Genomic DNA, 7,980 nt, shown 5'->3' on the forward strand with positions numbered 1-7,980 from the left:
TCAATTAACTGATCAGCAAAAGTTAAAGCAAACACAGAGAAGGTATGTTACAGAGCCCTTACACTATTCCTGTGGACACAGGGGGATGAGTGAAGAAATGTTGACATAAGTAAAGTGAACAAATATGTGAAGGGAGGGTGACATATATCTTACATAAGTAAAGTTAACAAATATGTGATGGGAGGGTGACATATGGTACATCTTACAGTACGCCTACAGCTCCGTGGTTCTTTAGCTGATTAACTGGTATAGCCTGCAGCCAACAGCAAGTTGTGCTCTCTTCCTTCATGTTGTTCTGGATCAAATGGCCAGAAGGCTTTCTCTGTAAAGGTTGCTATTGTCAGAGGTTGCACTTCTTGAGTTCATAGCTGTGTGTGGGTTCATATTCGCACAAACATGCAACAATCAAAGCCTACTGTATCTCTTCACAGAGGCCCCTTGCCTCCTCTACCTCTTTTCCTCCCTCCTCTTTTCTCAATTTTCTTCCTTGTGCACCTGAAGGCTTGGACCTTTTCATTATGAAGAAATAAAATGTGAAAATACTACATATCTACGCCTCTTGACATCTTACGTCCTGACCCATGCTCGGGCTGTTTTGATGCTCATGGCATGGTGCTCCCCCAAACTCCACCGCCCCCCAACCCGGGCCCCCAGTGCGCACAGCCATAGTGTGCCGTTCAAGTGTGAGAAAGACAGTTACAGAGGTGAAAAGTGTATTTCTTTCTTTCTTTATTGGTTCATGTGTTACCTCAATGCAGAAAATGAGGAAGGGCGCCCACCGGCATTTTCTTTTTACATTTTTTTCTTATTTATTTACTTTGTTCTAGAGGGCGACCATTGCCCCCCAGAAGGTGGTGCCTTAGGCAACCGCCTATATGACCTAGGGCCTTAAGCCGGCCCTGCTTTGACTTCAGTATGCAGTTCAGGCCTGCTGCTCCTCCGACACTGGGCTCTGGGTTACCTTGTCTCTCGAACAAGTTTCTACTTACTGCAAACTAAAATGAAAAGATACCACTGGCTACATAGAACAAAAACATACTTAAAAATATAAAACATGATGCTATGCTTAGGAAAAGTAAAATGCAGTAAAGTGAAAAGTATATCAGATTTCTTGTAAATGAGTAGCATCATCATTGAGATCGTTTGCCTCGGTAAAAGCACCAATAGGCCCTTTTCACATCAGCCATTTTAACATGTCATTGCAGGGTGAACACAGATGTAATTAATAACATTAATTATGGCATTGTTGCATTTAGTGTGCCAGTGCCCTGGTATTGTGCATGCTGACTCACTGGAATGGCTGTGAAACACAAAATAGAACGGGACCATAATTCATTTTATCAATTACACCTGTGTTTGCCCTGCCATGACGTCACAATGGCTGCTGTGAAAAGGGCCATACAACGATGTAAAAATACTCCACTACAAGTAAAAGTCATGATATCGACATGCTACTTAAGTAAAAGTACAGCTGTTTTATCAGCACATTCATATTTGGACTTTTTTTTTTTTTAATATTGCACAATCTTACTTTTTTTGGGGGAGCTTTAGCATTAATCTAAATGAAACACTCTGAGGAGTTTAGAAGGGAAATCTCTCTTTTCAACTCATAGACAACGTGACAAGGAGCTCCGAGACACTGCCTTTAGTAAGGTGCCACAAGCTAAAAAATAAATTACAGAGTATTTACCGCCACAGGAGGACATCTCGTCTGTGACTGTTGGACGCTTTCAGTCCTCTGCACGTCTCCAAGTGAATAAGGCCAACCTGAAAATAAACGCTGTAGAAAAAGTAGGACACTGTGAGGACATGCTGAGTCTGCTGCATTATGGGACGGTCATAAATACAGGTAGAATATACAATACATCCCTCTGTCCCCACAAATCCTCTGGTCACATCAGCTGCTGGGCCACACTCACACAGAACAACACAGAACCTCAGCAGAGCTTTTCTGATTTGCACAGAGAACGAAGACATGGATACAAAGGTAAGATTTGATATCTACTGTACATGCTTAAAAGTCAAAATATTGTAGTTGAGTGTAGTTTATATTTTGACCTATCCTGCTAACAGATATTCAATCTGTTAAAATCCAATTTGCATGCACAAATCACTAAAACAGCTGGTTTTGTGATGCTGTACTTTAATTATTGTGCGATTTGTTCACTAAATGCTTTACTTCTGAAACCAATAGCCTCCCAGCTCGTTCTGGCCCTCAGAGTCCTGCCCTGTCGACAGCAATCCGTTTGCTCACATGAATAAAGGATTAGTTGAAAGTTTAGTTGTTTGGGCCTGTGAATATTTATTTGGACAAGTGGTGGATCGAGGACACCTTGTGATCCGACTTGTCATTCACTCTTTAGGAACAAGATAGCAATAGCCCGTATTATTTACCTCTTATTACTTCTCTTCTCAAGTGTTTTTTAAGTGTGTGTTCTTGCGTGTGTGAGAGTTAATACTGTACAGTGTGTGGTTTGAAGGTTGAACCCTCAGTGCAGGAGTAAGGCTATGAAAAGAAATGAAGGAGATACTGTAGGAGCCAGATTTTATGGCTGGCTAACTAACCATAATAGTTTTTGAAGATTGACCAAAATGTGTCCATAGTACTGAATACTTAAAGTACTGCAAATTGACAGCTAATTCTCAGATTCTTCTTGACTCTATATATACGATTTAAAATATTGTTTATTATTTTCTGGAGTTAATACAGCATTGAACACTGATGCATTTCAGAACTTTGAGGCTCATTTGTTCAATGAAAAAAGTGTGTTTATAGTCACAATAGAGAGGTTTTGAAAAAGCTTTTTTGTATTGGTACCATAGCTCAGATATCACATTGGCACCGATTTGCTGTAAAAAAATAGTTCAAATAATATGAAGCTGTTTAGCGCTGTTTTGATTTAATTTAGTTTTGAGTTCTCTTTTGAGCCATCATGTAAAACATATAACTTCCAAATAGTAGGTATCTAATTTAATGTCAAACTTTCAGTTAGAAATATTCAGTCCATCATAGATGGATGGTAAACACATGATTTAAATATGTTTTCAAGCAGAAGTTGCCACTGCATTTATAATGTAATTATACAATGAATGGATTAAATGTGCCAAACACGTAGGATTGGTGTGTAGAGATATGTGGTGCTTGCATCAAATGATAACAGACAAACTGGGTTTTCAATGAGTGCACTGTAAATCATTAAGATGTGGCCACCACAGCTCATCTTTGGTGAGCATGGTGTGTGTGTGTGAGTGTGTGTGTGTGTTTTATTGGGCGCTGATTAAAACAGTGGTCTTCTTTAAGATTGAGTAGAATCTAGAAACCCCTCAGTATTTGCATAATGGATTACATTATGTTAATGATTATGTTTTTTCCGGCATGCTCTCTTATGTCACCGTGTGTTTTTGGCCGATCTTTAGGCAGTAACGTAAGATGCCTTTGTTGATTCTTACAGGAAGCGCAATGTTAAATTTTAAACAGACGGAATGAGAGGGCAACGTTACGCTGTCCGCAGGCCGGTCACAACTGAACCACTAGACAAAGATACAAGAGAAAAAAGCACCAGGGTGCATTGTTGTATTATTGTGATGTCAATTTTAAAAATATTTAAAAACATAGCATAATGTTTCATCTTCATCTGTTCTCTCTCTCCCCACATTTCCTGATGACGCTCCATTGCACTTTTTAAAATAAAGGCAGACATTCTTAAAAAAAATAAGATTTTGTGCTACTTATATATGATTTTTTTTATACGATACACAGTATATAATCAGTTCCACCAAGTTGCAGATTAATCATTTGAGGTTTCATTTAAAAGCTTCTCAATGTTGAAGATGGCACCAACAGGATGCATAACAATTATAGTTACACATTACTGTAGATCTGAAATTAAATCTGTGACTTTGACAGCTGGTATCACAGAATCTGCAATAGTCTAATCCCAAACCGGTCTGGTCGTCTTGGCTCTAATGAGCAGTTAGTAATTAGTTTGAAATGCATCTGCCTAATCAAAGATCAGTAATCGAATACCTGTGCTGTAATTTTGTGGGGAGGAGGGTGAGGACGGGTCTCTGGGAGGATAGAGTTACTGCATCCTTGTAATACATACCTGCATGCACACACACACACACGCACATATACACACACTCTTCCTTAAACACATGGAGTAGCTGTTGAACACTCAGGTGAAGCGCTGAATGGATGTTTGCGGCCTGGGCTCCATCAATGTTTAAGCAGCCCAGTTGCTTCCAGAGCCAGGTAGCTCATTACTGCCTTATTACCTACAATGCAGGGACGCCAGCCCGGCAGGAAGCAGCAGCGCCAGACTCCTCCTCCTCCTCCTCTTCTTCAGCCTCTCCGTCCCAGGCCGTGGTAAAGTAAAGTCTCCGAGCCAGTATACTTGAATCAGGGGCCGATGCAAACCTGAGCAGCAGAGGAGACAGTAGATTCTTGGTGAAATACCTGTGCTGACTTAAGAGGCTCCACTATGGGAGAACTCATCGGCTACTAAAACAGCCATTGTAGGCTGTGTCTGTCTGAGTTCAAAGTAATCTGGATTTCTTGGGTTCATCACACAGATTCAACAATGATGCACCCGGCTTTGGAAGTAAAGGAGGTAATTACATGAACATGGCTTGTGTATGCAGTTGTGCTGTTGTACTTAAAGACACTTTTTGTAGATTATTTTAAGTGATTGCAGCATCACAGGTGAATATTTTTGTATTTGTAGAAAAGACAATACAGGTAGAAAATGGTCCCTGTCAGATCCAGATATTTGGATATAGGTGTGTGTTGCTGTCTGCCTCAGAGTCTTTTCTGATACTGGATGAGTAGTGTACCTCTGGGGGGGTGCAGCAGTCAGATATGTTCAAATTCAAATGAATCAATGGCTTTAAAGCTACGCAAATCAATATTTCTATATCCTCAATTAATCAAATGACTATCCGTAACGTGAAAGGGGTTGCTCCACCTGACTCTGCAGTTCAGCTCTATGGAGCGTTTTAGCATCTTTCAGCCAATTGTTTTGGTTTTACATCCCACAACCAAGTAGCAACATCTGGTTCTGAAAAGTGAAGCCAATACAGAAGTGCCTTAAACTTGCATTCTTTCTAAGACCAGCAGGGGGCGACTCCTCTGGTTGCTAAAAGAAGTCTGATTGTATAGAAGTCTATGAGAAAATGAGCCTACTTCTCACTTGATTTACTACCTCAGTAAACATTGTAAACATGATTTTATGGTCTCAGTTGCTAGTTTCAAGTCTTCTTCAATACAGCATGATGTTCATTTAGTAAATGATGGTCCCATTTATAGTCAAATAGACCATAAAGCAGGGGATGCTTTAGGGCGTGGCTAGCTTGTGATTGACAGGTCACTACCACGGCGTTGTCCGGTCTGGGTGATGTCCTTGTTTTGTTTTAGAACTTTAACCCTTTCACATTGTGTTTTCAGGTCATGGAAGTTAACTATAACAATTTGATCGCCTAAAGATCATTAATCAGTGTTGGCTCCACCCTCTTGTGTCACTTCTGGTTGTAAAATATCCAAGATGGCAACGGCTAAAAACAAAGGGGGCGACGGCCAAGATGCCGAACTCGAGGCTTCAAAACAGCAGTGCACAAAACAATGGGTGACGTCACAGTGATGCTGCCATTTCTCATATACAGTACAGTCTATGCCCACAACTTTACTGTTTAGGATGGTTCACTCTGCCGCAGAAGCAATTTTCAATGAATACCTCTCAGGAACCCATTGTATGCTACCAGCTCAGCACCAAACGACAGACAGACAAAGTTAGTGACTTGCTTGTGAACATAGCGGAGCACTTAGCAGTTAAAGACACATATTTCCCTCAGCAATTGGTGGCGACCAAAAACGGAGCTAAAATAGAGTAAAAATTGGATGTCAGGTGACCAGAAACACAACTCTAACTGAATACTAATGTTGCTCTGTGTACGGGATGAGGAAATAGACAACTTTTTGCTAATATGTTCACAACAACGACTTTCTAAAGTAAAAAAAGGTTAAAAAAAAAAAAAAAATGTTGCGAAAAAGAAATTAATGCTGCTTTAAATAAAAGTTAACTACATTTTACTGTCTAGAAGTAACACGTTTAATCAATTTAGCGACGCAACATGTACCCAAACTGGGTAATCGGGTCATAGCATGTCACCGACTCACTGTATGCTTGTGGAAACAGTAGCAACAGTGGAGGTACTGTACTTGACTGGTGTGATGGAGGCCTGTGACGGTCAGGTTTCTCTAAACACCTGGAGCCCCTAAATGTGTGTTGCCCTGGGTGATGTGTGGTGTCAGTCAATGGCCCACGAGGAGCGCTATCTCTTTCAGGAGCCTAACTGCCACTTTGTGGCTGCGTAACAGGATCCTGCACCATACTGGATAGACAGGGACAATGGAGCACCCTCTCAGGTGATGGTCTCCGGGTCAGATAGACTTTCCTGTTCCGCTGTAGCCTGACATCAAAATTTGATGTTTATCTTAGTTGTTCATTTTGGATTTTTTTGTGTGTTACCTTATACACTTGACTGTGTTTCGTTCATCTCTGTTCATATCTTAAACGTCAGGGACACTGTCCAGTTTACATCAGATGACAATGTTGCCAAAAAAAAGCCACATCTTATCTTGTTGCTCTCTATCTTTAGCAAAACTGTCCATCCTCTTACAGCATACTGTTGTTTTACCATCTGCCACGTGTCCAAGCAGAGGTCACGTTTCCTCTGAATGGCAGAAAATCTCGGCCCTCTACTCGGTGCCCGGCCAAAAGCCTGCTCACACAGACGCCCACACAGAGCCAACAACAGGGCAGAGTGTCTGAGGCAGACCTAGCGGCTCGCTGCTTTACCTCTTTTTGTTTACTTTGCATTTGATGCAAGACATTTAGAGCCTTGACAGCAAAAGCCAACTTATCAAAGAACAGTTGGAGTGTCAGAAGGATTTTTTCAGGTGTTATTCACAGACACACAAAGAAATTCCCATCTAGAAATGTTAAAAGTTTGGGAGAGGACACCTCGGTGATTAAATTGGAAAAGGCATTTGGTATCTAGTTTTATTTATATGTACTGCTATTCTTTTTTGGGGTTTCAACCTTAAACTCAGTGCGTAACATTTCAGGGGAACTATTAGCCGAAATGGAATATAATATTCATAACCATGTTTTTATTAGTGTGTATAATCACCTGAAATTAAGAATCTTTGTTATTTTGTTAGCTTAGAATGAGCCTTCATATCTATATAGGGAGCAAGTCCTCTTCACAGTCCGCCATGTTACTTCAACATGTTTCTACAGTAGCCCAGAAAGGTCAAACCAAACACTGACTCTAGTTAGAGCCTTTCACGATTTGCGTTGCCTGAAGGCCACCCTAGGTCTCCGACACGTTGGGGAAATGTGATAATGTGAGCTGCAGAATGCAAAACCGTGGTACCGCCAGCCGCCGTCTGACTTCTGTTGCTCCTAAAGTAGTGTTATTATGGTATGGATCGCCTCTGAGCTCACGTTACCACAGTCTTGGAAAGGAAGGAGTGAGCGGAAGGGTACTCAGCTCGTTGCAATCTGCAACCACACCACTAGATGTGCCAAATCCTACACACTGCACCTTTAAGCCAGTATTTAAAGCGACAATCCTTAAGATTTCAGTCCTGGTTGATTTAAAATTCCTATTTGAGTGAAAAAATTGGAATTGTGCGTCGAAATTAGCAGTTTTCGAGTTTAGTCTGGAGTCTTTTTCTTGATACATGAACATAGAAATAGAATAGAAAAAAAATCTAGTTTCAGGAATTGTGTGCATTGTTCCATCTTTTGTGTCTACAACAGCATTTTTCCATGAATGTCACCACAGACATCCATTTCATAATACTGCAGTTATATAGATATTGCAATATTTTCATCAGTGGGCTATAGGCTCAATCACCATTGTGTTACCTCATTTGGCAATAGTGACTTAACAGACATTTATTGAAATGAAGAT

The sequence above is a fragment of the Sebastes umbrosus genome, chromosome 19 (assembly GCF_015220745.1).
Source record: "Sebastes umbrosus isolate fSebUmb1 chromosome 19, fSebUmb1.pri, whole genome shotgun sequence".
Classification (NCBI taxonomy): Eukaryota; Metazoa; Chordata; class Actinopteri; order Perciformes; family Sebastidae; genus Sebastes; species Sebastes umbrosus.